Source organism: Sus scrofa, chromosome 14 (genome assembly GCF_054392235.1).
Source record: "Sus scrofa isolate SSC_HxYL_T2T_F1_AM1 chromosome 14, Sscrofa_HxYL_maternal_Yorkshire_Landrace_v2.0, whole genome shotgun sequence".
NCBI lineage: Eukaryota > Metazoa > Chordata > Mammalia > Artiodactyla > Suidae > Sus > Sus scrofa.
In genome coordinates this window covers 16,996,193-17,022,950 of record NC_139396.1, presented here as the reverse complement: position 1 = coordinate 17,022,950, position 26,758 = coordinate 16,996,193, and positions in this window count along the sequence as shown.

The window sequence follows — 26,758 nt, the reverse complement described above, 5'->3', positions numbered from 1 at the left end:
GTATCTTTTCAAGTCATGTTTTCTCTGGAGAGATGCCCAGGAGTAGGATTGCTGGATCAAGGGTAATTCTATTTTAAGTGTTCTGAGCAATCTCCACACTCTTTTCCATAGTATTGCACCAATTTGCATTCCCACCAAAAGTATGATAAGGGTTCCATTTTCTCCACCCCTCTTCAGCATTTCCAGTTTGTAAACTTTTTAATGATGGCCATTCTGGGTGGTGTAAGGTAGTTCCTCCTAGTAGTTTTGATTTGCATTTCTCTAAGAATTAGTGCTGTTGAACATCTTTTCATGTGTTTTTTGGCCATCTGTTATGTCTTCTTTGGAGAATTGTTGGTTTAGGTCTTCTGCCCATTTGTTGATGCGGTTATTTTCTTGTTTGTAATTGAGCTGCAGGGGTAACTATAAATTTTAGAGATGAACCCCTTGTCAGTCTCTTCATTTGCAAATATGTTCTCCCATTCTTTGGGTTGTCTTTTTGTTCTGTTTAGGGTTTCCTTTGCTGTGCAGAAAGTTTTAAATTTAATTAAGTCCCATTGATTTTTTTTGTTCTTATTGTTATTACTCTAGGAGGTGGATCTGAGAAGATATTGCTTTGGTTTATATCAGAGAGTGTTTGGCCTATGTTTTCCTTCAAGAGTTTTATATTATCTGGTCTTATATTTACGTCTTTCATCCATTTTGCATTTATTGTTGTGTGTGGTGTTAGGAAGTATTCTGATTTCATTCTTTTCCATGTGGCTGTCCAGGTTTCATGGCATCATTTATTGAAGGTACAGTCTTTTCTCTATTGTATGGTCTCGCTTCTGTTGCCATAGATTAGTTGACTGTAGGTGTGTGGGCTTAATTCTGGGCTTTCTATCCTGTTCCACTGATGTACATTTCTGTCTTTGTGCCAGTACCATATGGCTTTGATGCTTAGTAGAATAATCTGAAGTCAGGGAACTTGATTCTTCCAGCTCTGTTTTGCTTTCTCAGGATGTCTGGCTATTCTGAGCCTTTCATGCTTTCAAACAAACTTTTAGATATTTTCTTCTAGTTCTACAAAAACTGTCCTTGGTAGTTTGATAGGGATTGCATTGACTCTGCAGATTGCCTTGGGTAGTACAGTAATTTTGATAATATTGATTCTTCCAATCCAAAAAGATGGTATTTCCATCTGTTTGTGTGACCTTGGATGTCTTTCATCAGTGTCTTATAGTCTTCAGAGTACAGGTCTCTTGTCTCTTTAGGTAGGTTTATTCCTATGAATTTCATTCTCATTGATGTGATCGTTGATGGGATTGTTTCCTGAATTTCTCTTTCTGATCGTTCATTCTTCGTATATAGAAATGCCATGAATTTCTGTGTATTAATTTTGTATTCTGTGACTTTTCCAAATTCATCAATGAATGCTAACAGTTTTCAGGTAGCATCTTTAGGATTTTCTAGGTATAGTATCATGCCTCCACAAATAGAGTTGTACCTCTTCCTTTCCAATTTGGATTCCTTTTACTTTTATTTCACTTTCTTCTCTGATTGCCATGCCCAAGACTTCCAAAACTATGTTGAATATTAGTGGTGAGAGCAGACATCCTTCACCACAGAGGGAATTCTTTCAGCTTTTTACCATGCACAATGATGTTAGCTGTGTGTTTGTCATATATGCCCTTTAGAATGTTGAGGTAGGTTCCTTCTGTACCCATGTCTGAAGGGATTTTATGGGTGTTGCATTTTGTGAAAGTCTTTCTCTGCACCTATGGAGAGGATGATATGGTTTTTATTCCTCAGTTTGTTAATGTGGTGTATCATACTGTTGGATTTGTGGATATTGAAGAATCCTTGCATTGCTGGGACAGATCCCACTTGATCATAATGTACAAACCTTTCAATGTACTGTTGGATTTGGTGTGCTAGTATTTTGGTGAGGATTTTTGCATCTAGATTCATTGGAGATGTTGGCCAGTAGTTTTCTTTTTTGTGGCATCTTTGTCTGGTTTTGATATCAGGGTGATGGTGGACTTCTAGAATGAGTTTGGAAGCATTCCTTCCTCTGAAAGTTCTTGGAATAGTTTCAGAGGAATAGGTGTTATCTCTTCTCTAAATGTTTGATCGAATTTCGTGTGAAGCCATCTGGTCCTAGACTTTTATTTTTTGGAATTTTTTAAATCACAGTTTCAATTTCTGTGCTTGTGATTGGTCCATTCATCTTTTCTAGTTCATCTTGGTTTAGTCTTAGAAGATTGTAGTTTTCTAAGAATTTGTCCATTTCTTCTAGGATTTCCCTTTTATTGGTATAGATTTATTGGTATGTAGTAGTCTCTTAGGATCCTCTGTATTTCCGTGATGTCCTTTGTAACTTCTCCTTTTTCATCTCTAATTTTATGGATTTGAGTCCTCTTTTTTTTTTTTGATAAGTCTGACTAAGGGTTTTTCAATTTTGTTGATCTTTTCAAAGAACCAGTTTTTATTTTTATTGCTCTTTTCTATGGTTTTCTTCATTTCTATTTCATTCATTTCTGCTCTGATCTTTATTATTTCTTTCCTTCTTATATCTTTAGGTCTTGTCTGTTACACTCTCTCAGGCTGCTTTAGATGTGAAGATAGGTTGTTTATTTGAGCTTTCTCTTGTTTCCTGAGGTATGCTTGTATTGCTATAAACTTCCCTCTTAGAACTGCTTTTGCTATAGCCCATAGTTTTTGGAGTGTTTTATTTTCATTGTCATTTCCTTCTATGTATTTTTGAATTTCCTCTTTGATTTCTTCAATGATCCATTGGTTGTTTGGTAGCATATTGTTTAGCCTCCATGTCTTTGTGTGTGTGTGGTTTTTTGCAATTTTTTTTCTTGTTGATTTCAAGTCGAATAGCGTTGTGTTTGGAAAAAGATGCTGGATATGATTTCCATTTTCTTAAAGTTACCAAGGCTTGATTTGTAGCCCAGAATGTGATCATTCCTAGAGCAAATTCCATGTGCACTTGAGAAGAAGTGTATTCTGCTGCTTTTGGATGGAATGTGCTATAACTCTCTATTAATTCCATCTGGTCTAATGCTTCATTTAGGGCCTGAGTTTTCTTGTTGATTTTCTGTCCGGATGATCTGTCCATTGCAGTAAGTGGGGTGTTAAAGTCCCCTGCTCTATGGTGTTGTTGTTAATTTCTCCTTTTAAGGTTGTTAGCAGTTGCCTTATATATTGAAGTGATCCTGGATTGGTCCTTTGATCATTATGTAATGCCCATCTTTGTCTCTTATCATATTCTTTATTTTCAGGCCTATTTTGTCTGATATGAGTATTATTACTCCAGCGTTTTTGATTGCCATTTGCATGGAATATTTTCTTCCATCTTCTCATTTTCAATTTGTATGTGTCCCTAGAAAGTGAAGTGGGTCTCTTGAAGACAGCATATGTATGGGTCTTGTTTTTGTATCCATTCAGCCAGTCTAGATCTTTTGGTTGGGGCATTTAGTCCGTTTACATGTAAGCTATTTACTGATTTGTATGTTCTTATTGCCATTTCATTAACTGTTTTGGATTTGTTGCTGTTGCTCTTTTTTCTTCCCTTCTTCTCTTGTTCTCTCCTTTTGTGGATTGATGACTACCTTTAGCGTTGTATTTGAGTTGATTGCTCTTATTTGTGTGTGTATCTATTGTAGGTTTTTGGCCTGTAGTTACCCTGAAGTTTTGAGATAGGCGTCTCTCTCTCTCTGAGAGTTTTAAGTTGTTGGTCTCTTAATTGGAAGTGCATCTCCAGTGTCCTGCATTTGTACCCTCCTCTTCTCCCAATTTCTGGATTTGGTAGCATATTGAAGCGTGGATGATTTCCTACATTTACCGTGTCTATGCCTTTGCTGTGTCTAGGCCTTTACTGGTGATCCTTGTCATTTGTAGTGTTTTGGTTTCTAGTTGTGGCCTTTTCTTTGCCTCAGGAAGTTCTTTCAGTATTTGTTGTAAATCTGGGTTAGTGGTGCTGAAGGCTCTTAACTGTTGTTTGTCTGTAAAGCTTTTGCTTTCTCCTTCAAATCAGAATGAAAGCCTTGCTGGGTAGAGTAATCTTGGTTGGAGATTTTTCCTTTCATCTCGTTAAGGATATCGTGCCACTCCCTTCTGGCCTGCAGAGCTTCTGCTGAAAAATCAGCTGAAAATCTTTTCAGGATTCCCATGTATGTTATGTGTTTGTTTTCCCTAGATGCTTTCCATATGTTCTCTTCGTCTTTAATTTTGTCCAGTTTCATGAATATGTGTCTTGGGGTGTTCCTCCTTGGGTTTATTTCATATGGTACTCAGTGTGCTTCCTAGATTTCAGTGAGTGATTCCTTCCCCATGGTAGGGAAGTTTTGGCCTATTATCTCTTCAAATAGGTTCTCTGGCCTTTTCTCTCTCTCTTCTTCTTTTGGCACCCCTATAATGCAGATGTTGGTGCATGTAATGTTGTCCTAGAGTTCTCTTAGACTGTCTTCCAATCTATTCAATCTTTTTTCTTTTTCTGTTCCACATCAGTGATTTCCAATAGTGTGTCCTCCACCTCACTTGTTCATTCTTCTGCCTCATGTATTCTGTTGTTGGCTGCTTCTAATGAATTTTATATTTCAGTTATTGTATTTTGCATCTCTGCTTGCTTCAGTCTTAAATTTCGTATTTCTTTGCTCAGTGTTTCCTGTAAATTATCAGTCTTTGCCTCCCATCTGTTTCCAATGCCCTGCATCACATTCATGATCATCAGTCTAAAGTCTTTTTCCTGGAGGCTGATACTCTCCAGATCACAGCTGTTTTTCTGGGGGTTTTCTCTCTCCTTCATCTGGGTTATGGTTCTCTGCCTTTACATTTTTATAGGTTTTTGGTGTGGTCTCCTTTTTCCAGAAAACAATGTGGTAGCCCCTCTTTCTTCTGAAGTCCGCACCCTTTGTGGCTGAAGTTGATATGGGGGCTTGCTATAGGCTTCCTGATGGAAAGGACGGGTGCCTGCCCACTGGTAGGTGGAGCTGCTTCTTATCCCTCTGGAGGATGGGTCTTTGCTCTGGGTGAGATTAGAGGCAGTTGTGTGATTAGGGTGTCTTTAGGCAGCCTGTTTACTGATGGGTGGGGCTGTGATCTCACCTGGATTCGTGTTTGACCTGGGGCTTCTCAGCGCTGATAGGTGGGGCTGGATTTTCCCAAAATGGCCACCTCTAGAGGAACACATGCCAGTGAGCACTCCTGAGACTTTTGCTTCCAGTGTCCTTCCCCAGCAGTGATCCACAGTCACTCCCTGTTTTCCCAGGAGATCCTCCAAGAACTGCAGTCAGGCCTTCCCCAGATTCCCATGGAGTCTCTACTTTGTCTGGGACCCTGTGGATATGAAAGCCTGTGTGTACCTTTCAAGAATGGGGTTTCTGTCTCCCCCAGTCCCATGGAGCTTTAGCACAGAAGCCCTACTACCCTCAATGCCAGATGCTCTGGGGGCTCTTTCTCCCAATGCCATACCCCCAGGTATGGGGATCCAATGTGGGACTCAGAACTCTCGCTCCTGTAGGTGGGTCTCTGTGACACAGTTCCTTTCCAGTCTGTGTGCTGCCCACATGATGCTCATGGGCTTGTGTATGTCACATAATAGGCCTTCCTACCATCTTGATGTGGTCTCCTCTTTGTTTCTTGGAGTAGGATATCTTTTTTGGAAGTTTCCAATCCATTTTGTTGAAGGTTGTTCAGCATTTGGTGGTAATTTTGTTGTTTTGAAGAGAGCAGGTGAACTCCATTCCTTCTGTCCTGCCATCTTAATCCAGTCCCCTTCTCCTCATTTTTCAACTGGGTTTTGTTTGTTTGTTTGTTTTGTTTTTGCTGTTGAGTTGTATAAGTTGTTTGTTTGTTTTGGAAATTAAGCTCTTGTCAGTTACATTATTTGAAACTCTTTTCTCCCATTGCATAGATTGTCTTTTTGCTTTTTTTAAAGTTTTCCATTGCTGTGCAAATGCTTGTGGGCTTGATTAGCTCCCATGTTTTATTTTTGTTTTTTCATTCTATTGCTTTGGGGGACTGACCTAAGAAAACCTCTCAATGTTTGATGTCAGGGAATGTTTCGCCTATGATCTCTTCCAGGAGTTTTATGATGTCTTATCTTATGTTTAAGTTTTTAAGCCATTTTGAGTTTATTTTTGTGTACGGTATGAGAGTGTGTTCTAGTTCCATTGATTTACGTGGAATTGTTCTGCTTTCTCCATACCACTTGGGGAGGAGACAATCTTTCCCTGATTTTGTATTCTTGCCTCATTTGTCAAAGATTGTTTGACCATAGTTGTCTGGGGTTATTTCTGGGTTCTGTATTCTGTTCCATTGGAGTGTATGTCGTTTTGGTACCAGTACCACACTGTCTTGATGATTGTAGCTTTGTAATATTGTCTGAAGTCTGAGAGAGTTATGCCTCCTGCTTGGTTTGTGTTCCTCAGGATTGCTTTGGCAATTCTGAGTCTTTTATGGATCCATATCAATTTTTGGATTGTTTGTTCTAGTTCTGTGAAAAATGGCATGGGTAATTTGATAGGGATTGCCTTGAATCTGTTGATTGATTTGGGTAGGAAGGTCATGTAAATGATATTAATTCTTCCAATCCAGGAGTGTGGAACATCTTTCTGTTTCTTTGAATCCTATTTAACTGTCTTGGGTGAAGTTGTAGAGTTCTCAGCATGGAAGTCTTTCACCTCCTTGGTCAGGTTAACAGCTGTTGCCTTATGTTTTGAGGTAACCGTCTTTCGGGTGTATATGTATTTACCATCCCTATGCATGCTTCTTGGATTGATCCTTTGATCATTATGTAATGACCTCGTTTGTCTCTTATAATATTCTTTATTTTAAGGTTTAATTTGTCTGAAAAGAGTATTGCTGCTCCAGCTTTCTTTTGACTCCATATGCATGGAATATTTTCTTCCATCCCCTCGCTTTCAATTTTCATATGTCCCTAGAACTGACGTGAGTCTCTTGGAGACAGCATATATGTGGGTCTTTAGTATCCATTCAGCCAGTCTATATCTTTTGGGGCATTTAGTCTAATGACATTACCATTTTATGAACTGTTTTGTATTTGTTTTTGTTGGCCTCTTTTCCTTCCCTTCTTGTCTTCTCTTGTGGTTTGATGAGTCTATATAGTGTTGTGTTTGGACTGCTTTTTATTATTTTTGTGTGTATTGATTGTAGATTGTTGGTCACAGTTCCCATGAAGTTTTGATATAGGAGTCTATCTATATACAAATTGTTTTTTTTTTTTTTTTTTTTTTTGTCTTTTTGTCTTTTTTGTTGTTGTTGTTGTTGTTGCTATTTCTTGGGCCGCTCCCGCGGCATATGGAGGTTCCCAGGCTAGGGGTTGAATCGGAGCTGTAGCCACCGGCCTACACCAGAGGCACAGCAACGCGGGATCCGAGCCGTGTCTGCAACCTACACCACAGCTCACGGCAACGCTGGATCGTTAACCCACTGAGCAAGGGCAGGGACCGAACCCGCAACCTCATGGTTCCTAGTCGGATTCGTTAACCACTGCGCCATGACGGGAACTCCACAAATTGTTTTAAGTTGTTGGTCTCCTAGTTGCAAATGCAACTCTGGTATGCTGCATTTGTACCCTCTTTGGCTGCTTTCTGGATTTTTCAGCATATTTGTGTGTGGATGATTTCCTGCCTTTACTATATGTATATGTATATGTTTACCGGTAAGCCTTGTCGTTTTTAGTATTTTTTATTTTAGTGGTGGCCTTTTCATATCCACCTCTTGAAGTTCCTGTAGTATTTGTTTTAACGCTGGTTTGGTAGTGTTGAAAACTTTACTGGGCTTCGCTTGTATGTTATGTATTTCTTTTCCCTAGCTGCTTTCAACATTTTCTGTTTGTCTTTAATTTTGGTCAGTTTCATGAATATGTGTCTTGGGGTAGTTCCTCCTTCGGTTTGTTTTCTATTGTACTCGTTGTGCTTCCTGGATTTGAGTGAGTGGTTCCTTTCCCATGTTAAGGAAGTTTTTGTTATGTGCTCTGGCCCTTTCTCTCTCTCTTCTGCTTCTGGTACCCCTATAATGCAGATGTTGGTGCATGTCATGTTGTTCCAGAGTTCTCATAGACTGCCTCCATTTCTTTTCAATCTTTTTTTCTCTTCTGTTCCTCATCAGTGATTTCCACCAGTCTGTCTTCCATCTCACTTATTCATTTTTCTGCCTTCTGCATTCTGTTACTGTTTCCTTTGATGTGAATTTTTTTATTTCAGCTATTGTGTTTTTCGTCTCTGCTTGCTTAATCTTGAAATCCTCTATTTGTTGGGTTTTCTTGTAACTTGTCTCTCTTTGCCTCCAGTTTATTTCCATGTTTTTGAGCCATCTTGACTATCATTAGTCTAAGGTCTTTTGTGTGGAAGCTGATAATCTTCAGATCGTTTAATTGTTTTTCTGTTTTTTTTTCTTCTTCCTTTATCTGAGTCATATTTCTATGCCTTGTCATTTTGTAGAGCTTTTGAGTGTGATCTCCTTTTTGCAAACAATAGGGTTGTAGACTCTCATACCTGAGGGTTCTCCCTACTATTCTTCCTGTTACTCAAATGTGACCTCAAGTGATTTCTGGTCTGTCTACTTTCCCTTCTATGTGGGACACAGTGCATGAGAAAGAGCCTTCCTGGCACTGAGAGGTGAAGACTTCTAAATTTGGAAAACCTGACTCTTGATCAGTGATGCTTTCAGAGAAAGATCTGGATCATTCCAGATCAAGGAGAACTGTGCCAATTAAGAAAATGAAATCTTCATTAAACTTCAAGTTGTGAAGGCCTGTAGAGGGAGGTCTCACAACCTACTTCTCATGGTCAATAGCTTTTGTAAGCAGTGCTTCAGGGACATTTGGGGTGCATGTGCCTTTTGAAGGACATTTCAGTATAGGGAAATGTTTGATTTTGATGAAATATGATTTTCCATTTTTTTCTTTTTTGGGTAATTTTTTTTGTCCTGTGTAAGACCTCTTTATCAAGCCCAACAACCCAGAGATTTTTCTCCTAGTTTTTTTTTTTTTTTGGTAAAAATTTCAAAGTCTCGAAATTTGCATTTGAATCTATGCCCCATTTTGTAGAGTTTCAATATCCGTTAAAAACTATCCCTTTTCCATTCTACTTCTCTATAACTTTTGTATTAAGCCATTCCAGTTTGCTGTATTGGTATGTGTCTATTTCTGTATTCTCTATCCTGTACACCAAACTATGAATCTATTCCTCCACCAATGCTAATCTGTCTTCCATAGGGCTTTATATGGAGCCTAATAGCCTCAAATTTTAATTTTCTTTCTCTAAATACTTTTAGCTATTTTGGCTCCTTTTCTTTATACATGTTATAATAAGCTTGTCCATGTTGACAAAAGCAATTCTTTTGGAAGTGGACAGTTTATTATGTGGAGTCTTCCAGACTGTGAATATTATCTATGTATATGCCTACACATTTGTTTAGGTCTTATAGGGTTTTATCATACAAATCAAATCCTCTATCAAAACATTTCTAACGAGAGTTCCCATTATGGGTCCCTGATGAAGAACCTGATATAGTGGCCATGAGGATATGGGGTGACTCTCTGGCCTGGCTCAGTGCGGTAAGGTACTTTTATTGCCACAAGCTATAGTGTAGGGTGCAGATGCCAGTTGGATATGGTGTTGCTGTTGCTGTGGTGTTGGTTGCTAGCTGTAGCTCCATTTTGATCCCCTAGCCTGAGAACTTCCACAAGCTGCAGGAGCAGCCATAAACTTATATGTATAACCAAATATTTCATTTTTTGGAACTGCTCTGTATTGCATTGTGTTTTTGGTTTGGGCTACCAGATGTCCCTTTTTAGCATTTACAAATATGATGAATGTTTCTGTGTTGATCTTCTCTCCTGAGACTTTGGTAAAGGAACCTCCATCTCTTCAGTGTACCTTAAGAGAATTGTTGGGATTTTCTGTGGAGGTAGCCATGCTATCCATGAACATGGACAGTTATATTTCTTCATTTCTATTCTGTATGTCTTCATTTCTTTTTCTTGCCATGCTGCATTGGCAAGTCCCTGCAGTACTAAGTAGAATGGAAGAAATGAGAAAGGACATTCTGACCTTCTTTTGAGTTTAGGAGGAAAACATTCATTCTTTCACCTTTCAGTAGAATGCTTAGTGTAGGTATTTTGTAGATGTTCTGTACTGGGTTGAAGGAGTGTTCTTCCTGGTTTTCTGAGAGTTTCTAACATGCATGGGTTGTTGAACATTGCCAAATGGTTTTTCTGTAGTAATTGATGTGACCATGTACGTTTTCTTCTTTAATCTATTAATAACAGCAAACTACACTGATGATTTTTAAATAATAAACCAAGCTTGTATTCCTACAATAAACTCCATTTGATTATAATGCATTGTCAGTTCGTTTGTTCTTCAGATATTGGTTGAGTATTGCAATTTTTTTTTTGTAGTTTCCTTTCAGGAAAATTTAAGCTACTGATTGTGAGACCTTTCTTCTTTTGTATTGCAGAAGCATTTAGTGCCATTTGTTTCCATCTTCACAATGGTTTATCTGGATCCAATCACATTTTATGGACTGTATCTTCCTTTGCATTCAGTTCTATTCATTTCAAAATTTTTCTTTGAGAGTCATCTTTAACCATGGGTTATTCAGAAGTGTGCATCTCAATTTCCACATATTTGGAGGCTCACTTCTCATTCTCATTGTTATACAAGGGGAAGCTTATACTTTGGACACGGTGGAGTGAAATGTAATGACTATTTGTTTATCTTATAGGTTGCTCAAGTGTCATTGGTGTGAACCTTTTGAATATTAATTTTACATGGGAGTTCTCAGACTTTTCACTTATACAGTAACCATAAGGGAATTGCCTGAATATATGAATTCATGCTGCTGAAGTTGTGATTATCAAGGGAAGTTCACAGACAGAACAATAGTAGGAGAATTTGTGGGTCGCCATTGCACATTGTTTTCCGGGTCAGCACCCAGAGACTCTGTTCGGACCCAGCGTTCAGGAGAGGGGCCCAGATCTTGGGCTTGGTGCTTTTTATTGCATGATCAGAGAAGTCCAGGCCCCCTGTGGGCAGGGACTACCACCAGCATGGTGACATGCAGGATGCAGGTTGAGTAGCTGGCTGCGGGATGAGCGCTCAGGGTGGGGGAAGCTCCAGCCTTTTTCCTGCTGCTCAGGGTGGGTCTGTGCTGTGGGTGCAGCCATAAGTCTCAGAAGGCCAAAATGGCTGAGTCACGAGGCAGCACTTCCCATCTCTGTCAGCCATAAGCCCTGGCTATGGGCAGTGACCCTGAAGTCCCAGGAAGGCCAGGCTTTCTCCTGCAGGGAGGTTGTCTTGCCCAAGTCAGCCCTGCCCTCTCACTACTTCAGAAACCGAAATCTCATCACTCCTTCTTGCTACCTCCCAAAACATGGGATTGCCAAACTTTTGTTTTTGTCTTTTTGTATTTTCTAGGGCTGCACACATGGCATGTGGAGGTTTCAAGGCCAGGGGTCTACTCAGAGCTGTAGCCACTGGCCTATGCCAGAGCAACAGCAGCACAGGATCCGAGCCACTACTGCGACCTACATCACAGCTCTCAGCAATGCTGGATCCTTAACCCACTGAGCGAGGCTAGGAATAGAACCTGCAACCTCATGGTTCCTAGTCAGATTTGTTAACCAATGAGCCATGGTGGTCACTCCCCAAACGTTCTTTTTCAAATATTAGTAACATCATTTTCTAGAAGAAGTACAACCGAACCCCAGTTAACCAGGAAGCAGCTACTGCAACTAAGCAAGTTTCCCCTAAGACAAGACCCTTAGCTACACCCATGGGCTATCTTTGATTTCTCCTATGTGCTTCTGAGAAGTAAAATGTTGATGTTCAAGATCTCCAATGATCAGTGTGCTAGCAATAATTTCTATGAAAGCAGGAAGCTCCTCACCCTGAAGCAGAGAAGGTAAGGAGGCAGTAGGTGATAGATCTTTGCTCTGCTCCCACTTTTAAACCCTCCATATCCCTGCCATTTGAGGAAGGAAGGCAGTGCCTTGGAACACTACCCAGCTTCCAGGTGTGTCACTTCCCCTGTCTGACAAGAGGTCACCTGCAAGCCAGAGGGCCCAAATCCTCCCTAGTACACAACTGCTCCCTGCCCCCCACTTAAAAATTCCCTTCAGAGCCCTTTGCCTGCACAATTGTAATAGCTGTATTGTTAATATATGATATCTGTGACTTAGAAAAGTGTTACTCCTTACCTTGTTCTTGGAGAAACATGGCCTTTGGTAGGGAGAACCCAGACCAGGCGGCCCACAGCCTCTGTCAGGTGTGTTCCTTCAGCCAATGCTCTGATTCCATGTTGAGAGTTTTGGAGATGAGACTTTCTGTGTTGTCAATGGGCAGGCTTCCCCTTGGTGTGTATCATATCCAAAGGTTGCCCAGCACCTGCCTCTCCCTCAGACAAGCTGCAGCCATGCTACCCCTGCAATTAGGAACCTCCTTTATCCACCCTGTGGATGGTAGTCAATTCTCTGATTCCATGAATGTATCATCCGTTAGACCACTATTGATTTATTTTATTTTATGTATGTATTTTTTGTCAAGTTTGGCTCCATCTGCAGCATGTAGAGGTTCCCTGACTAGGGGTCAAATGTAAGCTACAGCTGATTCTGTTGAATGAAAATTCCATTTAATTAATTTTAATTTCATTCTTTTTCTTTTTTTGTTCTTTTTTTTCTTTCTCTTCATTTTTTTTTTTTTTTTGGTGGGGTTCATTCTGGACATATGGAAGTTCCCCTGCTAGGAATTGAATTAGAACTTGAGCTTCCATCCTATGCCACAGCCACAGCAATGCAGGATCAAAGCTACATGACACTACACCACAGCTCGTGGCAACTCTGGAACTTTAACCAAATGAGCAAGGCTAGGTATCATACCCATGTCCTCACAGATAGCAGTTGTGTTCATTACCTCGGAGCCATGACAGGAACTCCTTCTATTTCATTCCTTTTATGGTTTGAAGAACATTAGTGTAATTTGTCATTTGCAGTCCATGCACCTTAATGTTAAACCTAGTCTATTTCATTTTTTGGTTTTGTTGCTTTCCTTTTTTGGCCACACTCTTGGCATATGGGGGTTCCTTGGAACAAGGCAGGATACTTAGGCCTCTTTCCCAGAGCAGGAACTCTATTCCTGGTCTTTGTAAAGTCTTAGGTCTTGCTCTTTCTAAAGCTATCTGGGTGTTGATGCCATTGGGGTGATGCAGGGATTTGACAAGGTGCAATACTCAGAGTTCCCATAGTGGCTCTCTGGAAATAAATCTGACTAGTATCCATGAGGATGCCAGTTCGATCCCTGACCTTATCAAGGGGTTAAGGATCCAGCATTGCTGTGAGCTCTGTGTAGGTTGAAGATGCATCTCAGATCTGGCATTGCTGTGGCATAGGCCAGTGTCTCCAGCTCTGATGTGACCCCTAGCCTGGGAACCTACTTAGGCCATTGGTGCAGCCTTAAAAAGAAAAAATAAATAAATCACGTTGGACTACTCCACTCAAGTCACTAGTCATCTACGAATTTCCTCTCAACCATTCCCATTTTTCTGTCCTCATTGGGACTAAGAGGCACCTGCCTCCACCATTTTGCCCATTGCAATAATCCCACTGAGAATACTGGATTCTCCCCCATCGATGAGGCAGAGAAGCAGAAAGTCCTGTCCCTACAGCCAAGCCTTTTCCTCTCTGGCCAGGCCACGCACACAGGGCACCCTGGATGAGTGTAGGATCGTCCCAGCCTGTCATCTGGCCACTTCGGGGAAGCAGAGAGAAACTCCCTAAAGGTAAAGGCTGTCACCAGCCTCCACTCTAGGAACTGCTGAGTGTTCAGAAGGCTGAAAGGCACAAAAGCAGCTCCAAATCCCTTGAAGGTAGAGGGATGCAGATAATGGTAGAGATGCCCCAGATGCCCACTAGTCAGGCAGGCTTGAGAGACGGAGATGATGTGGGGGTTCCTGGGGATAGTGAAATCTGTGTGCTCCCCAGAGTAGCTTGATGAGTCCTTGTCTCTGTGGAGGAAAGATTTCATGGTTCAGCTGTAAATCCAGAGCACTTGTGACAGCCCTCATCCTTCTTTCCTCCAAAGAACACTCTGTGGAGCAACACAGACATGAGCCAGATGACAGTGGACCATGAATATTTCCCATAAAACTATCTTTGTCCACATTTTGCATACTTCATCCCAATGGTGCTTCTGTGCACACCCAGACCCAAATCCCTCACTACCTAACCCCCCGCAGGGCCACCCCTCTCCTGGCTCTGATAGCCTTGCCCTTCCTCCCTGCCCCCATGTCAGCCAGGATCAGTGCTGGGACTAAAGAGAGTCCCTAGGCTTCCTGTTGGGCTTGCACTGGAAAGCTGGCCCACTGTTCACTACTGGATGCAGTGGAACATCCTCCTCCCTGTGACAAATATGTTACACCTTCTCTTTTTGGTCTGTCAGGGTAAACAAGCCCCTGTCTAGGGCTGGTCTCCCAAAGACTCCCAGGTCAGTCCTGGGCATGGGCAGGTTCTCTGTGGTGGCCAGGCCTCCACACAGAGCCAGCTGCTGGGGAGGCTGGGCTGATGCCTATTCTCTGGGGGGTGTGGTGACCCAGTGAGCTCATTGAGTCCCCCAGCCTGCAGAGTCCCCACAAGGCCTGTGGTGGGGACTTGGCTCTGGGGCAGCACCAAGGACAGCAGGTTGTGCTGAGGTTCCAGGAGGAAGGTCAGGGTGGGGAGATCCTCCTCCTCCTTACTGGAGCTGTTCCCCAGCCCTCAGGTCTCCCTAAGAGGACAGGTCTCCTCAAGAACCTCATTGGCCCTGGGTCCTGATCGAGGTCCCTGAGGAGGATGGAGGGATGTCCTGACCTCTTGGAGAGAGAACTGAGCCTTTGAGCTGTAAGGCCACTCACTGCTGGCTGTGCCTTAGAAGGGCCTTGAAATCAATCTCTGGTTTGCAGGATTCTTTGGTGACCCTAGTCTGACCCCAGCGTTAGGGAACACAAGAGTGCCTTGGTCTCTGGTGGCACTCCAGTGGCATGGCTGCAGTGTTTGGGTTGTGCCCCAGGGCTGGCCTTCCTAAGAGCACAGGCTGAGGGTGATCAGGTGGAAGGGAAAGTGAGCGACTCTAATGTCCATTTCCTAAGCCTAGAGCATGCAAATTGGAGGGCAGTGCTGGGGGGCCATAGACCTGTGTGTGGGTGGTTTTAGGGCCAGCTGAAGCCTCATGTGCCATGGGAGGGAGAGGAAAGTGGGCACATGTAAGAGTCACATGTGAGGAAGTGCAGAACCTTTAATTTCCCAGGGGTGTCCCCACCAGCCCACTTCTTAGGCATACCTCATGGGGCTGCTTAGGCATGGAGGAGGGAGAAGAGTTAGAAAACTGACCATGTCCATAACCCAGAGGGACAAAGGGCAGGTGAGACCCCCTTCAGGGGCTGTTCTAGTGGAAAGACTAATACCACAGTGCGGTTAAAGGAACAATGTTGGGACATTGGCCATCCCTGGGTCCCTATTTATTTTTTAAATGTATAAAACTTTATTTTTTTCTTATCTTTTATTTATATATATATTTTATCAACTGTACAGCATTTTGACCCAGTTACACTTACATGTATACCTTCTTTTTTCTCACATTACATGTTCCATCATAAGTGACTAGGGCTGCACAGCAGGATCCCATTGCTAATCCATCCCAAAGGCAATATTCTGCATCGATTTACCCCAAGCTTCCAATACAACCCACTCCCTGGCCCTCCCCCTTGGCAAACACAAGGCTGTTCTCCAAGAGAATTATTTTCTTTTCTGTGGAAAGGTTTCTTTGTGCCGTATACTATATTCCAGATATAAGTGATATTGTATGGTATTTGTCTTTCTCTTTCTGACTTGCCTCACTCAGGATGTGAGTCTCTAGTTCCATCCATGTTGCTGCAAATGGCATTATATTTTATTGCTGAGTAGGATTCCATTGTGTATATATACCACATCTTCCCAATCAAATCACCTGTCATTGGACAATTGAGTTGTTTCCATGTCTTGGCTATTGTGAATAGTGCTGTAATGAACATGTGGGTGCCTGTGTCTTTTTTAAGGAGAGTTTTGTCTGGATAGATACCCAAGAGTGGGATTGCAGGGTCATACGGTAGTTTGATGTACAGATATCTAAGGTACCTCCCTACTGTTCTCCCTAGTGGTTGTACCAGCATGCATTCCCATCAACAGGGCAGGAGGGTTCCCTTTTCTCCACACCCCCTCCAGCATTTGTTATTTGTGGACTTATGAATGATGGCCATTGTGACTGGTGTGAGGTGGTATCTCATATTCATTGTGATTTGCATTTCTCTAATAATCAGTGATACTGAGCATTGTTTCAGGTGCTTGCTGGCCATCTGTATATCTTCCTTGGAGAAATGTCTCTTCAGGTCTTTTGCCCATTTTTCAATCGCATTATTGCTGTTCTTGCTGTTGAGTTGTATAAGTTGTTTGTCTATTTTAGAGATGAGGCCCTTGTCAGTTGCATCATTGGAAACTGTTTTCCCCCATTCTGTAAGTTGTCTTTTTTTTTTCTTTTTGGATTCCTTTGCTGTGCAAAAGCGTGTATGTTTGATTAGGTCCCATTGGTTTATTTTTGCTTTTATTTCTATCGCTTTGGGAGACTAACCTGAGAAAACATTTGTAAGGTTGATTTCAGAAAATGTGCTGCCTATTTTCTCTTCCAGGAGTTTGATGGTGTCTTGTCTTGTATTTAAGTTTTTCATCCATTTTGGGTTTATTTTGGTGCATAGTGTGAGAGTGTGTTCTAGTTTCACTGATTTGCATGCAACTGTCCAGGTTTCCCAGCAGTACTTGCTGAAAAGACTGTCTTTCCCCCATTTTGTATTGTTGATTCCTTTGTCAAAGATTAATTTCCCGTAGGTGTTTGGGTTTGTTTCTGGATTCTCTATTCTGTTCCATTGGTCTGTCTGTCTGTTTTGGTACCAGACGCACACTGTCTTGATGACTGTGGCTTTGTAATAGTGCCTGAAGCCTGAGAGAGCTGTGCCTCCTGCTTGGTTTTTTTTTCTCAGAATTGCTTTGGCAATCATGGGTCTTTTGTGGTTTCATATAAATATTTGGACTTTTTGTTCTAGTTTTGTGTAAAATGGAGTGGGTAATTGTATCAGGGTTGCATTGACTCTGTAGATAGCTTTGGGTAGTATGGCCATTTTTACAATATTAATTTTTTTTCCATCCCGGAGCATGGACTATCTTTCCATTTCTTTACATCTTTAATTTCCTTGATCAATGTTTTGTATTTCTTGGCATATAAGTCTTTCACCTCCTTGGTCAGGTGTATTCACAGGTATTAGATTTTTTGGGTTGCAATTTTAAAAAGTATTGTATTTTTGTATTCCTTTTCTAATATTTCATTGTTGGTATACAGAAATGCGGCTGATTTCTGAATGTTAATCTTATATCCTGCTACTTTGCTGAATTTGCTGAGCAGTTCAGGTAATTTTTGGGTTCGTCCTTGGGGTTTTGTATTTATTGTATCTTGTCATCAGCATAGAGTCACAGCTTTATCACTTCTCTTCCGATTTGGATGCCTTTTATTTCTTTGTTTGTCTGATTGCTGTGGCTAGGACTTCCAATACTATGTTGAATAATAGGGATGAGAGTGTGCATTCTTGTCTTGTTCCAGATTTTTGTGGGAAGGCTTTCAGCTTTTCTCCATTGAGTGTTATATTTTCTGTGGGTTTGTCTTAAATGGCTTTGATTATGCTAAGGAATGTTCCCTCTAGACCCACTTTGGTAAGGGCTTTTAATCATAAAATGATGTTGGACTTTGTCAAATGCTTTATCCGCACCTATTGAGAGGATCATGTCATTTTTGAGTTGCGTTTTGTTAATGTGATGTATGATGTTGACTGATTTACCTCTTCTTTTTTGGCAGCATCTTTGGTTTTGGAACGAAGGTAATGGTGGCATCATAGAAAGTCTTTGGGAGTATTCCTTCTTCTTCAACCTTTTGGAAAAGTTGTAGGAGTATGGCTATAGTTTCCTCCTTGTTTGGTAGAATTCACCTGTGAAATCATCTGGTCCTGGACTTTTATTTGTAGGGAGTGTTTTTATGACATATTCAACTTCATTTCTAGTGATTGGTCTGTTCAGTTGATCTATTTCTTCTTGATTCAGTTTTGGAGGGTTGTACATCTCTAGGAAGTTGTCCATTTAATCCAGGTGGTCAAATTTGTTGGCGCATAATTGTTGTTAGTATTCTCTCATGGTTTTTTTTTTTTTTTTTCTTCTGTAGTATCCATTGTGCCTTCTCCTTTTTCATTTCTGATTTTTGTACTTTGGGTTTTTTTTCCTCCTCTTCTTGGTGAGTCTAGCCAGAGGTTTGTCCATTTTGTTTACCTTTTCAAAGAACCAGCTCTTGGCTTGATTGATTTTGTCTATTGTTTTTGAATCTCTATTTTATTGATTTCCTCTTAGATCTTTATGATGTCCTTCTTTTGCTGACTTTAGGTTTTTCTTGTTCTTCTTTTTCTAATGCATTGCGGTGGTGGATTAAATTGTCCATTTGAGATTTTTCTTCTTTTTGGAGAAAGGCCTGTATTGCTATGAACTTCCCTCTGAGCACTGCTTTTGTGGCATCCCATGGATTTTGAGTTATTGCGTCTTCATGATCATTTGTCTTGAGGTATTTTTTTTTTAATTTCCTTCTTGATTTCCTCATTGACCCATTGGTTTTTTAGTAGCATGTTATTTAGTCTCCGTGTAGTAGGTTTTTTTCTCACTTCCTTTCCTGTGACTGAGTTCTAGTTTCATGCCATTGTGGTCAGAGAAGGTATTTGAAATAATTTCTATACTCCTAAATTTGTTGAGGTTAGCTTTGTTCCCCAAGATGTGATCAATTCTTGAGAATGTTCCATGTGCACTTAAGAAGAATGTGTATTCTGTTGTTTTGGATGTAATGTCCTCAAAATGTCGATTAAGTCTAACTTTTCTGGTATTTCCTTTAGGATCTCTGTTGCCTTATTGATTTTCTGTCCAGAGGATCTGTCCATTGATGTGGGTGGGGTGTTAATTCTCCTACTATGATTGTATTCCCATCAATTTCTTCTTTTATCTCTGTTGTATTTGTTGGAGGTATCTAGGTCCTCCAATATTAGGGGCATATATATTGATGATTGTAATATCCTCTTCTTGAATGGATCCTTTAACTATACAATGCTATCCTTCTTTGTCTTTCTTGATGGCCTTGATTTTAAAGTCTCTTTTGTCTGATATGAGTACTGCAACTCCTGCTTTCCTGTCTTGTCCGTTGGCATGAAATCTCTTTTCCCACCCCTCACTTTCAATCTGTAAGTGTCCTTTGCCCCGAGGTGAGTGTATGGTAGGCAGCAGATTGAAGGATTTTGCTTTTTTATCCCAATCTGCCACTCTGTGTCTTTTGATTGGAGCATTCAGTCCATTGACATTTCAGGTGATTATTGATAGATATGTATTTATTTCCATTTTAAGCCTTATTTTCCAGTTGATTTTATGTTTCTCTTTTCTTCCTTTCCTTGTTTGGTTGGGTTATTTCCATTTATTTTATGCTTGAGTATTTTCTTTTCAGTTTTTGTGAATGTAGTGTTCGGTTTTGATTTGTGGTTGCCCTGTTTCCTTAAGTATGTTAACCCCTTCCCATATCTGCTTACTTTAGCCTGATAGTCATATAGGCTAAACACATCATTAAAAAATTAAAAAAGAATCTATTTCTTCTTACTTCCCTTTCCCACAGTGTTTGATTTGGATGCCTTTTCTTTTTTTAACATCTTCATGTTTAGGTCTGTATGCTGACTTATTTAAGTGATGGGTTTCCAATTGTGGTTTCCTCCATCGTATATCTTCCTTTTTTTTTTAATTACAGAAGCCCTTTAAGTATTTGTTTTAGAATGGGTTTCGTGTTGCTGTACTCTTTCAGCTTTTGATTGTTGGAGAAATTCTTTATTTCTCCATCTATTTTAAATGATTTTCTTGCTGGGTAGAATATTCTAGTTTGCAGATTTTTTTTTCCATTCAGTGGTTTAATTATATCTTGCCACTCCCTCCTGGCCTTTAGTGTACCTGTAGTGATATCAGCTGATTGCCTTATTTGGGTTCCCTTGTAATTAACGCTTTGCTTTTCTCTTGCTGCCTTTGGAATCTTCGCTTCATCTTTAAATTTTTGCCATTTTTATTATAATATGTCTTGGTGTGGGCCTGTTTGGGTTCCATTTGTTTGGGGCCCTCTGTGTTTCCTATATCTTGTTATCAGTATCCATTAGATTGGGAAAATTTTCAGCCAGGATTTCTTCAAATGTATTTTCAGTCTGCTTTTCTTTTTCTTCTTCTACAATACGTATTATGCATAAATTTGCCTGCTTTATATTATCCCATAGGTCTCATATTTCTTTCATTTTTTTTCCATTTGGTTTTCTGTCTGCTGTCCTGATTGGGTGATTTCCATTATTCTCTGTTCCACATCACTAATTCTTTCCTCTGCATTATTCATTCAGGTCTTTATTGCCTTTCCTTCAGTTTGTATCTCTGCAAATGAATTTTCTAGTTTTCTTGGCTCCTCCTTATATGTTCTCATTCCTTTCTAAGGGAATCTGCATTCCTGTTCCTATCCTCTCTTAATTCCTTCCGTATTTTCACTATGTCTCTTTTGAACTCCAAGTCTGTCAGACTGCAGAGGTCTGTTTCCTTGTTGACTGCTTTGGGTGATTCTCCTGTTGTTTTAACTGGGAATCATTTCTGAGGTTCTTCATCTTGCTTGTGTTTTTCTTTTTGTGTGAATTTGGGGAAGCCAAACTGTATTTTTGTAAATCTGTGTCCTTGCAAGAATACCCCTTTGTATCTTTTTTGGGGGGTTACTCTTTATTATTGGTGTGGGGGTTTGGATCTTTGCTGTCTCTTTCTTCTGCATGAGAAGTCTGTTATCCCCATGATGATCAGTATGTTTTCAGGGAGAAGAAGGCAATGAGTAGGGCCAGCATTCAGGGCCTGGTCATTGGGCTCTCAACAGAAGCAAAGACCTGCAGGAAGGCGGCACAGGTTACTCCTATTTACAGGGCCCTGGGAAGGAGGAATGAGCTCAAAAGTACCTTCAAGGTGGCCAGAGAATTTGGCTGTAGCTGCAGCAGGGTGTGTGAGTTCCCAGGGATGTGAGAACATCAACAGCTTGTGTTTGATTGCAGTGTCCTCCTCTGAGATGATTGGAATGGCAGGTGGTGCCTGTTCAGGGATCCCTAGTGGGAGTGGGCCATGACCATCTAGCTTCAGTGGTAACTGTGTTGGTTTGCATCCACCAGCTGTAGACCATGCATGAGGTGATCTGTCTGTCTTAGCCCACATAGGAGGTGCTGCTCAGGCTGCTCCGAGTTGCAGGATCCTGGGAAGTGCCAGAGATCTGGCCTATGGGTACTGCCCTGAACATTCAGTAGTGGCAGCAGCAGGGCCAGTATGTTCCCCAGGTGCCAAGGTGCAAGAGAACCAAGAGTTGATTCGGTCACAATGCCTTCCTCTGTGATGCCCTTGAGGTGAATGGGGCTGCAGTGGGTGCCTGTTCCCCAACCCCTAATGGTGTCAGCCCACTGCCACCGCTGGAGCTAGAGATAACTTTGGTGGTTTGCCCCATCACCTGTAAAATCATGCAAGAAGCACCTGGTCCTGCTTAGCCCTGACAGGATGTGGGAAGAAGGTGCTCTTAGTTGCAGGTTCCTAGGAAGGGACAGTGATCAAGCATATGGGCACCTCTTGGAATGTTTGGCAGTGGTGGCTGCAGGGTGAGTGTGCCCCCAGAGGAGTGAGAGCACCATCAGGTGAGGTTCCATTGTAGTGTCCTTTTCTGTGTTACCCTCTGAAATGGTTGGGTCTGCAAGTAATTTTTGTTCAGATGTCCCCAGCTGTGGTAGGCCACACCACCTCTGGAGTCAGGGATAATTGCAGTGGTTTGCTCCTGCCACCCACAGTTCTGGTCCACCATGGGCTAGCAAGCAGCTTCTCACTGCTCCAGAGCCTAAGTCTCAGTGCCCAGCAACCCCCCCGAGAATTTCAGGCTGTGGTGTCTGTGCCAGCAGTTCAGATGATCTGTGCTTCTCTCACTCTGCTTTTCAGTTCTCAGGCCTGCTGCTGTGCTTTCTTCAGTATATTGGAGATCCCTCTGACTCAGCTGATCTTTCTGTTTGTTAGGTTGCTTCTCAGGGTGTGGGTTCCCTTTCTCCTTCACAGCTCCCTCTCAGGAAAGCGAGTCCTGTCCTGATTCCTTTTCTCTCTCTTTTTTTCTATTGTTCTACCTGGTTATGTCAGGAGTTTCTTGCCCTTTTTGGAGGTTTAAGATTTTCTGCCAGCATTCAGTTGATGTCCTGTGTGAATTCTTTTAGATGGAGATGTGTTTCTTTTTTTTTTTTTTTGATGTGTTTGTGGGAGAGGGTGAGCATGTCCTCTTACCCTTGTGCCATCTTGCCTCTACCCCTAGGCCCCTATTAACTTTGTCTTTACCTCCATTGGGCAGGTGGGTAACTGACCAAGGCCCCACTTTGGGGGCTGAAGTCCCTGAGGAGCTGGACTCACTAGAGCTGGAGTAAGCAGACCCTGTTCCCCCTTCATCCACTGCAAGTTCTGAATCTGGAACTCATCCTCCACTTCAAATTCCATGAACCTTGGGGGTGTTGAGGGTCAGGCCTCAGTGAGAAAAAGGCCTGGGCTCTGGAGCCCACTGAGGGCAGCAGGACTGAGGGGATGAGGAGAGGGTGTCCTTGGGGCTGTCAGGGCCTGTGAGGTGCTATTCCAGCAGGGAGGCACTCTAGGGCAAGTACATGATCTGGGCCACCTCCTGCTTTACCAGCCCTGGAGGGCATGGCCCAGCAGAGACCCAGGTTGCTTAATTGAACCAGGACTACTGGACATATGGTGGCCCATGGGGGCCCCTGCTCATGCCCCCCCATCCTTGTGTGTCCCACAGGAATGGTGATGGCCAGCAGCCTTGTCAGGCAGGTATCCCCACAGTAGCCTTGCCCAAATCTAGGTCCTGGGTCTGGAAGTGAGAGTTCTGGAACACACACCTGACACAGGGCTCAGGAGAGGCTGGAGATGGGATGCTAAACTTACCAGACAGGCCTCACTTTCCTCTGAGAGGTGCTTATTTGTTTGGCTTTGAAACTAGGGGATTCCCATGCAGAAAACCCAGGGAAGGCCAGCCCACTGCTGATGAGGAGAGGGGTACCAAGTGTTAGATCAGTGATCACTGGCCACCCAGCACACAGCTTGGGGTGGAGTGCATTTCCCTGCACAGTCCCTGTGCCCAGAGTGGACCCTTCCTGGGCTCCTAGGGTTCCCAAGACCATCCTGAGGCCTTATGTCAGGACAGGGACAGGTCAGCCTCATGTGGGGGCAGTCCTCCTGGTGGAAGAAGGACAGAGTAGCCAAGGTCTCCAGGTGAGGGGAGTAAGGCCTCTGGGATGCAGGGAACAGTATGTGTTGGGTGCCAGCCTCCTCTGTTCTCTCTGCTGATCACCATCACAGTCATATTCTGCCCTGCAGTCTGGCCCTCACCCACCCCCTCGTCCACCATGTACCCCACAGCCCAGGATGCTGACTCACTTTGCCACCATCTCATAGAAGTTCATCCTGTCAAAGCTGCTTGTGTGCTGCCATTCCTGCATGGCCCAACACTGTCCCTTCTCCAACGTCATGGTTGGTTTCAGTGGGCCAGAGAGTGAAGCACTGGGCTGTAAGCCCTCAGGGTCAGTCTTCTCTTACAGCCCCACCTCTGGCTGCCTGAGCATCTCCATTCCTTCTCCTCCATGTTCCCCACCACAGCCTGACTGAGGGTCAGTAGTGTGAGGGGTGGGTGTATGTAGAGCAAGACAGGCCTTCCTGGTTTCTCTTGCCACCACCTCACACTCCTCAGAGGATTAGCATCCACTCCCAGGCCATAGCTGGAATGCTGTGTCTTGGGGAACTCTTTCCTCTCCAGGACTGCAGTGTCATATAAAATTCAGCATCATCAATGAGGGAGGGCATGTGCCAGGACAGCTGCTAACAGGTCAGATAAGCCCAAGGACTCTTCTGCCTGGTCCTCCCAACTAGGTGTCATTGTGCCCCTTTTATGAAGGACCTTAAGTCTAGGAGGGAGATTCCTTCCAGGCTCACAGCTCTAGTAGGAAAGAACCTTGCCTTAAGAGAGCACTACCACCTCCTTGTTGTAACTGGAAGTCTCCAGAACAACAAGGACCACATATGCATAAAACTCTCCCCTGAGCCTGCCTGTCCTATGCCTCCTCTGAAGTGACAGTCCTTGTTCACCATACACCCAACTTCTTGTTGAAAGGATGCAGCAGCACAGAAGATGGTGCCATTCACCTCTTGGCTCCTGACATTACAGAAGGACCCTCTCTGACTGCTAGTCTGTGGTAAATGTTACCATAGAAACACAGAAGGTAATGTTGCTGGACCCACAGGGTGGGGGTCAGCTGAGAGAAGACACTGAAAGGATGTCATGGACTGGACATGTGACACATGTGAGTGACAACATGCCTCTTCATGGCATGGACATCACCCTCCACCTTCCTTCTGTCTAGGCTGAAGGATTCCTAGAAAGCTAGCCAGTGAGTCCATGGCCAGTTCCTCTTTAGTGAAGGCTCCAGGTGAGCTCATGAGCTCTCCAGAATGCACTCAAATGAGGAAGCAAGAGAAAAGTTCTGCATTAGGGCTCTGGGGCAGGTGCTTCTGGGCCAGAGATTTTAGGCACTGCCAGCCTCGGGAGTTCTCAGCTCTTGCTGTTCAAAGAGTCATCCTGAGGGACCCCATTTTTGGAGGAGGATAGGCTGTCTGCCCTGGATGCACCATGTGGCCATGGGCCAGAGCTCACTGGGGGCAGACTGGGGCCAGCTGGGCAGCTGATTGTGCAGCTTGAGGAGGAAGGCCTGTGACCCACTCTCCCTTGCAAGCCTGAGCTACTGCAACAGCCAGTGTGGCCACAACACTCTCCACTGCAGGGGTTGCTAGGAATAGAGTTACAGGACAAGCAACAAGCCCTCCCACTGAGGGCCCCAGGAGCTCCCTTTGGGGGTACCTGGGTAAGGCCAAAGATCTGAGTCTGGTGGGGCAATGTTGGCTTTCCTTCTGATCTGACTTAGTGATTTTGCAAACCCCTGGGGCACTGAGGCCATGGTCAGTATTAGCCACCAGAGATGTCCTGGTGAAGGCTGGCAGGAATAAGGTGCTGCCAGGTGGGAGTAATGGGTTCATGGGTGGTGGCAGGTGCAGTTCCAAGGGTGGCTTCAATGGGGGGCCAGGAGTGGATGGAGAAAAGTGGAGTGCTATGAAATGGGACAGGGAGGCATGAGGCTTAATGAGGGCTGCTGTGCTGAGCATGCTGTGGAGATGCTCTTGAGACAAAGGAAAGTGGTGAATGGAGGAGAATGGGCAACTGGGAAGGGAGTTTCCTGGTGAATCAGACTGTACATCTCAACAGGCAAGGGCATTTGAACAGGGGAAACTGTGCAGCCTTGGAGGGTTTTTCATGTTCTCATCTCCAGTTGAGAATTATTCCACTGGTGAATTTGTTCCCATGCACCAAGTTCCCTGCCTCCTGTCTGCTGAGAAGGGGCTAGGCTCAGCAGCACTCACTCAGAGAGCCTCACTAAGGAACTCCATGACACTCTGCCCTCACAGACTGTCCCAAAGTCCTGGAGCTTGGAGCACATCTACTCTGAACAATGCTCCTCAGCAAGGTCATTAGCATATAGGGACCCTCTCCAAGGCAGTATCCACTCACTGTAAGTCCATTTTTGGACAGGCAGTGTATAAAGTCTTAGGGCCACACCTTCTGATAAGCAGTTCCTTTGCACTTGCCAATATAAATCTGCTCTTCCTTTCTTTCATGACCTCTCCTAACAAAACTGAAAGGCTGAGAAAGTCACTCTGCACACAGAACCTTGATACAATCACATAACGCACCTGCCCATCATGCACCTGCCTCACAGAACCACCCATATTGGACTTTGAACAGGGGAGAGTTTCCACCACCCCATCCCCAGGACCCTGAGTCACTGCCATCATGCAGTTGTGTTCCTAGGAGAGGAGTCTAAGAATTAAGCATGTATCCCCTGGATTCTGTCATTTCACAGCCACTATTGGCTGCAGAGGATTAGCACAGGCTGAGCGAGTGTCGTGTTGCATAGATCGTGGGAGTACAGGCTGCCTGAGGTCCTTCCCCTTCCAGATCCCAACAATGGAAGGTGAAGACAAACTGAGAAGCAGGCATGAGTCAGGTGCCATTGTGGTAAAGCTGTCTGTTCAGCAGAGGGAGGTACCCACCACCATGCACCTAATTAATCTCAACAGGGGAAAAGGAGGTTTCATGGTAGCACAGAAGATCATCTTCCTCTTCTGGGCTACAACACATCCCTCTTTAACAAGGAATCAGCCTTCATAGACATTCCATCGCAACCACCCCCCTCCACACATGTGATCCCTGTCCATGAAATGGTGACATGAAATAGGAACATGCTCTTCATCTCAAAGTCAGGCCTGAGCATCTGCTGTGAGATACCAGACAGGATGAAGTAGGTCTGAAGAAATGTGTTTCCACGAAAGGGAAAAAAATACAGAACAACTCAGAAACAGGAGTCTTAGCTTGGTTGAAGTCACATGGTTGCCCCTCCCTTGTGGAATCCAAGGCAACAGTTCCCTGACCTGAGGAGTGAGCTCTGGGCTGGAAGGAGTGGAAGAGGCCTGGGCTGTGGCAGAGTAACTTTGGGCCCAGCTTAG